The sequence below is a fragment of the Magnolia sinica genome, chromosome 9, assembly GCF_029962835.1.
Source record: "Magnolia sinica isolate HGM2019 chromosome 9, MsV1, whole genome shotgun sequence".
NCBI lineage: Eukaryota > Viridiplantae > Streptophyta > Magnoliopsida > Magnoliales > Magnoliaceae > Magnolia > Magnolia sinica.
This window is the reverse complement of record NC_080581.1, coordinates 91,333,533-91,341,204: the sequence shown is the minus strand read 5'-3', so window position 1 is coordinate 91,341,204 and position 7,672 is coordinate 91,333,533.

The following is a 7,672-nucleotide window of genomic DNA, read 5'->3' as shown; positions in this document are numbered from 1 at the left end:
ATTCGCCACGTGTGTTGCATCGAGGGTTTTCTTGCATGGGATAAAGTGCGCCATCTTTGAGAAATGATCTACCACCACGAACACCGAATCCATATCGCGTTGTGTTCGTGGGAGACCAAGCACGAAGTCCATTGATAAATCCTCCCAAGGACCTTCAGGCACAGGTAGCGGAGTGTAGAGGCTCGTATTCTTAGATTGCCCCTTGAAGGTCTGACAAACATGAAAATGTTGTACGGCTTTTCCCATATCGCGTACTAACTGCGACCAGTAATACCGCTCTTCTACAAGAGCTTGCATCTTGTCTCGTCCCAGGTGTTCACTAAGGCCACCTCCATGTAACTCCTGAATAATCTGCTCCTTCAGAGAACTTTGGGGAATGCACAATCGATTCCCTTTGAAGAGAAAATCGTCCTGTATATGAAGGTCACTTGGGTGACCCTCTTGACACTTCATCAAAGAATTTTTGAAGTCCTCATCCTCGGCATACAGCTCTTTAAGACAGTCGAAGCCGACTACCTCGTTGCTCATTGTAACTAGTAGTGATGCACGACGGCTAAGTGAATCAGCCACCTTGTTCTGCTGCCTTGACTTGTGCTTCAGAACGAACGTGAATTCCTGTAAAAACGCAACTCATCTAGCATGCACACGATTCATGTTAGTTTGACTATTAATAAACTTTAATGCTTGATGGTCAGTGTACAAAACAAATTCTCTTTGAATCAGATAATGCCGCCAATGTCGCAGCGCCTGAACAACTGCGTACAACTCAAGTTCATAAGTCGACCACTTCTTTCGGGCTTCGCTGAGCTTCTCGCTGTAGAAGGCTACCGGCCTGCCTTCCTGTGATAATACTCCTCCAATTTCGATGTATGAAGCGTCACACTCCACCTTAAACAATTTGTCGAAATTAGGAAGCACCAAGATCGGTGTTGTAAACAAAAGATGCTTGATATCATGAAAGCTCTTATCAGTTTTATCGGTCCACTGGAACGGTCCTTTTTTCATGCAATCTATTATAGGCGCAACTATGGTGCTAAAATCTCGCACAAATCGACGATAGAAAGTCGTCAACCCGTGAAAACTCCTTACCTCATGAATGTTTGTCGGGATCGGCCATTCCCTAATAGCTCGCACATTTTCATCGTCCACACGAATGCTTGTGGATGTTACAACAAATCCTAGAAACAATAGGTTGTCAGTTAAAAAACTACACTTCTTCAAGTTGAGGTACAACTTGTTAATTTGTAGGACCTGTAGCACCTGCTTGAGATGTTTCCTGTGCTCCGCCTCATCCTGGCTATATATCAATATGTCATCAAAATATACTACCACAAATCGGCCAGTGAACGGTTTTAGAACTTGATTAATCAAACGCATAAAAGTACTTAGTGCGTTCGATAAGCCGAAGGGCATGACCAGCCACTCATACAATCCTTCCTTAGTCTTGAATGTCGTTTTCCACTCATCACCGGGTCGAATACGAATCTGATAGTACTCGCTCCTTAGATCTAGTTTAGAGAATACCTTGGCCCCTTCTAACATATCGAGCATGTCGTCCAACCGTGGTATTGGGAACCGATATTTGATGGTAATTTTATTGATTGCTCGGCTGTCGACACACATGCGCCAGCTTCTATCTTTTTTTAGCGTTAATAATGCTGGTATGGCACATGAGCTCATGCTCTCTCTCAAGAGACCCTTACGGATCAATTCCTCCACTTGCCCCTGGAGTATCTCACACTCCTTCGGACTCATCCGATAATGAGGGCGATTGGGCAGGCTAGCCACAGGGACGAGGTCTATGTGATGTTGTATGTCCCTCATGGGGGGCAATCCATCAGGTAAATCCTCAGGCCAGACTTCTTTGAATTCGTTTAGCAACAGTTTTAAACTTGGAGGAATGTTTGAGGGTTCCTCTTCCTCCCCCTTCACCACTACAGCGTATACCTCACCGGTTTCCTTGGATTCCTCCATAAAATCCCTAATGGTCAAGAGAGAACTCTCCTCCACTTTAGAAGCTTCAGGGTGGTTCTCTGGTGCCATAGGGGCAAGGATTATTTTTCGACTATCCTTGACGAATATGTAAACATTATCTCGTCCCCGATGGGTCGCATCACGGTCCGACTACCAGGGTCGACCGAGTAACATATGACAAGCGTCCATATCGACCACGTCATAAAGTATTTGATCCTTATAATTTTTACCAATTGAAAATGAGATAGTGCATTGTTGAGTTACCTTAGTCTCATTCACCTTTTTTATCCAGTCAATTGAGTATGGGGAAGGATGTTTCATCGTTGGTAGCCGCAACTTGTCCACCATTACTCTCGAGACGATGTTTTCGCTACTACCACTGTCTATGATCACATCACAGACCTTTCCGTTGACGGTGCACCAAGTACGAAATATATTGTGTCGCTGTGGATGTAATTCCTTTCGTGGGGCATACAGTAATCGCCTCATAACTAGAAATTCGCCACGATCCTCGTCCGTCACTTCATCGCCATTTGCTATTTCTTCAGTGGTTTGTTCATGTTCATCAAAGCGGTGGTCGTCTTCTGCGGCCTCATCTTCAGTGCCCCCTTCGTTTATAGTCAAGTGCGCTGCGGGACATTGAGGACAAGTGTTTGATAAGTGGCCTGGTTGGCCACAGCGGTAACAATTGTTCGACCTTGGCCGAGTATAAGGATTTGGAATCCTACTCGGACCTGCTGTTGTGGGTGCTGCACATTGAGGTCTGGATGAGCCGCTCCCCGTATCACGGTTTGCGATTGTAGGAAGTTGAGGTACTGGATCTTTTCCTCGTGGCAGCACTAGATCTTGCATGGGACCCGTCATGGGGGGTCGATTTGAAGGATATGGACTAGCAGGAGCTCTTGCAAGTTGTGTTTCTGCCCTATTCGCCAATTGAACTGCTTCATCTACGGTCCCGATTGGGTACATCTGAACTCGGTCCTGAATTATCGGTCGCAACCCACTTATAAATCGTGTCACCTTCTGTGACTCAGATTTTGACAGATCGTTTCGTGTAGCCAACCGTTGGAATTCTTCAGTGTAATCTGTGACAGTTCGATTTCCTTGTCTATAATTTTGATATTGCTGGAATGATATCTGCTCATAATCACTGGGGAGAAATCGTGATCGAAGAAGACGTTTCAGCCGTGGCCATGATGAGATGGGCGCCTTGTTCTGGCAGGCTCGTGAGAGTTGTAATTGTTCCCACCATACAGAAGCACCAGATTTTAATTTAAACGCTACCAATTTTACCCTTTTATGATCTGGCACGTCCATGTAATCAAAATATCTCTCTACTTCAGCTAGCCAATCGAGAAAATCTTCTATACGTAATAAACCGTTAAAACTAGGAAGTTCAGCCTTATCTCGATAGTCTCTTTCAGTACGATCTAGATGATCACCTCCATGGATTGGTCGTCGAGCAAAACCCTCATTAAGGTCCTCGTCGCTAGAACTTGAATCATCTGGTGTAGCCCTACGGTTTGCCACTGGTAGTGCTCTACGAAAATTCGGGTTGTGTCGTACAGCAACCATGGGCGGTGGAGCACCGCCTAGGGCTCGGGGCGGAAGTAGCGCATCCGCAAGACGGTCGAGGGTTACTTGCAGCCCTTGCATGGTCAACTGACTCTCCTAGTGGAAAGCTTCCATTCTTTCCGAAAGATAACGAATCTCTGGATCATTGTCCACAGGATTTTGATTCATACCTTCATTGTTTACCATCGGCCTGAGGAGAATCCTCGCTCTGATACCAATTGACGCAAGGATGAACGTGATGAGGATAACTACTCCGAATCCACAGAGCTTGTTTGGACTCCTCACGAGGAAAGAAAGCAGGAGGAAAGAAAGCAGAAAATAGAAATAAATTCTAATAAATTCGAAATTAATTAATTGATGAATAAAAACGAGTTCACAACCCTTTAAATAGGGGTACCAAGCAATAAGAAAGAAATCAGAAGCAAACTAAAATTAAAACTCCTATAAATTCGCAACTTACTATAAATAGTAAATTTACTTTTTATAGTAAGTTTCGTATGTGGCTTAACCACATTATTCTCCTAATTATTCTAAGCACTTTTCATGTTGGACACAACTCCTAAAACCCAACGAATGAAGAGTTATAATCGAACTAAAACTTACTATTTATAGTAAAAACGGAACTAAACATGGAATTTCACCGTCAATAGGATGGAATCTCGCAAATTTCGGCATGGGCAACCTGGCATAGCCAGGTTGGTTGGCTAAATTAGCTCGTTCTACCCCAAAATCATATATGGTACGTCGATTAACTCATTCCGGTTTGCGAGATATGCTTATTTTATGGTTCGATGGTTTGGATCACTTCTGTCGTCGACCTGGCCTTTTCTAATCCATATTGGCCATGTAACTGTCCGCGACCCGCTTTACATCACTGTCCTAGGAGGCATTGTCATCTGACCTCCTTTTGTCCGCGTGCTACGATGCTTCGTCCCTCCGCCTCTTCCCTTTAGATGAGGACTCGGAGGTCTGGTTGCTCTTGTGTGAGATGAAGAACTCCTCGGCATTCGCATATTTTTTAGCGCGGTTGATAAGTTCACCAAGGGTTGACGAAGGGTTCTTCCCTATCGAGAATAGAAATCTCCCTTCCTTAAGTCCGCTGATCATTACGGACAGTGCAATCTTGTCGGAGTATTCGTCTACTTGCAGAGCCTCTCCATTGAAACGAGAGATGTAGTCTTTCAGCGATTTTCCGCTCCTCTATTTGAGGGTAAGCAAGTGGGTCAACTGGATTGAATCTGCATCCATGATCGATAAGATTCCACGTGCTCTGTGGGGTCACTAGACCTCGAGTACTGAGCGATGGGGGGCATTCTGAACCTCGAAGGCATTTCTGCACTCATGACCTTGCTGGTGAAGGGATGTTCAATTTCTTCAATCATCACTTCCACTGCAGTCGAACCCGGAGTCTATTGGTTTCGTTGAAGAGTCTTAATCTGATTCTTAAGCTCGTCTAACCGAGCTTCTCACGGGTTCCGATTTTCCGCTACAGTTTCCACTTTAACCTCAGGTGTTCTTCCCTTTCTTCTCCTCTCCAGCTCATGGCGGAGGTCAGTCGGGGCTAGCGCCGAGGTCGCTAATATGTAGGTCGGCTCTGCACACCATGCAGGATTCGGGAGTTGAGCTGACAGGTTCTGGGATGCTCTGGCACGGGAGCTTACGAGCATTGGCTCCTCTTTGGCTACCGGAGCCATTTCTTCTGGATTGAGAGGCACCTGTTGTTCCTTCATCCGATTGATCTCGTCCCTCAGCATCTGCACTTCATTCTGCAAGGCCTTCTATTTACCTCCTCGGCTTTGGGTCTATTGTGATGGCCTGGTCGGAGCTGACTTGGAATGCAGTATTGAAGACGAATGATGTTACCTACTCGACTTAGGCTCTGTGGTCATTAGTTGGAGCGTTTTCTTCTTTCTTCTTGTTATTTTTGGTCAAGCTCTGTAGTCTTTTTGTATCGTATTTCCCATAGACGGTGCCAAAATATTGATAAAAAATCTAGTTCACCCTCACCGTGCTCCGAGCACTCGCATCGAGCCCTATAAGCCTGTACAGGAGAAGGACAAAGGAGACCTTGGCTAGAGCAGGGGACCCTCCGATGCCAAAGTCAGGCTAGGAATGTGGGTTTAAGTAGTGTGGGTAGGTTTCGGGTGAGAGATTTTACGTACCTGTTCCTGTAGAAATGATCCATATTTATACCTGAGGGTCGTCTTGAACGTGTTCGATAATATTGGCATGGTAATTGCCACTACGCACTACGTGTGTGCAGTCGTCGGCAGTTACCCGGAGATCGTGCATAGAGCATTACTCTTGTCATGCATTACTGGGTTGTTTATTAATGTTGTCGTTGACTAGGTTCCCGTCCGAACCGACCTCATAGCTGGGATCTTGCTCGACCACCCGAGCCCACGGATAAGCGGATTGTTGACACGCTAAGTAAAGAGGTTCGGGTCGGAGGTAGGATGAACGGGTGCATGATGGCTACCATTTTTCAAGCATTCGTGAGAGCTCCTGTAAAGGACAGATCTGCTCAGACGTATTGTCACCGCTTCAAGGTTCTGCTTTAGAAGGTATGAAGACTTCTTCCCAATCCCAAGTCGGCGTCGTAGCTCTAGAATAGCCCTTAGGTCGGACTCTCACCTCAGGTCGAAGCTTATCAGTCCGAGGCCTTGCTCTTTGGTGCCAGAGTTAGCCTCTTAATGCGGCTCGGTTCGGATTTACCCATAATAAGACTATTTATTCCGTTAGTTTTTCGTTTTATTTATAAACTTCTCTATTATGTAGATACTCTGTGTTAGTTTTTGTTCTTTACTACATCCATTATGTCAGCCAAACCATTGCCATATCAATCTTCCATATCCTTCTGCCTCTTTATATTCTTCTAATCATTCCTATTCTCTTTAATGCTTTCTGTCTCTTGGTCTTTTCAACCACACATCATCATCAGATGACATGTATCATCTAACTTAGCACCAACTAGTTCGGTGAAAAGCGCTTTAAATATCTTTAGAGATCTTTTGCACGCTATATATTTTCCATGTAACGACATAGTCCTTTTCTCATTGGTTATTTCAGGAATGATCATAAATAGGGTACAACATTGCCCCCCACATTGCTTTGCCTTTGGGCAAAAAGGTGAAAGCGACGATGACTCATTATTCAGTACAATAAATACGACTAATCAGCTGGGCAAAAACATAAAATTCGGCCATCTTGGTCGAAATCAGCCATCTTGGTAGAAAAATATTAAATTCCGCTGTCTTGATCGAACTCGGCCATCTCAGTCAAATGTTGATGCAAACCCAAGGGCAGGGCTGCGATATAGTTTTAATTTGATGAGACTGAGATCGTATCCACATGTACTTATATTGGTCAATTGGCTCTTCTGGTGAAAAGTTTTTATTCATTTCGATAGATAATGAATTTCTGAATCATCGTCCACATGATTTTGTTCCATTCTGTTGTTAATTACCATCAGCTCGAGGGGAGTTCTCGCTCTAATACTACTTGGTGCAGGGAGGGACGTGATGAGGTCAATCATCGTCTTCCTCAGGGAATAACTACTCCGAATCCACGGAGCTCTTTTGGACTCCTCATAGAGCTTTCTTAAAACCACAAGGGATAGCTCTTTGGACTCCAACTCAAACAATCTAAAAACATGACTTCCTATAAATAGTAAACTTACTATTTATAGATGACCTCTATTCATACTAGACATCGTGATTTTTGGCCAAAAATAATAAGTGTCCAATTTGACGCAACCACTTTCCTAAGCCCTTTTCATGTTGAGCACGACATCTACGACTTAAATGATTAAAAGTTATATTTGAACTAAAACTTACTATTTATAGTAAAAACAAAACTAAGAGGGACTTTTAACCATTGATTTGATGGAATTTCGCAAATTTGGTGTGGACAACCTGGCATGGTAGGGTTTGCTAGCTTAAGTAGGTCCTCCTGCACCAAAATCATATATATTATGTCGAAAAACTCATCCCAATTTGCGAGTTAGGACTAATTTAAGGTTCTGACGATCTAGATTGATTTTGCCTCCTATCGGACCTTCTCGGGTCCATGTTTATAGGAAAGTGTTTGTGACATGCTCTACATCAGTAGTGAAAAATGAAGG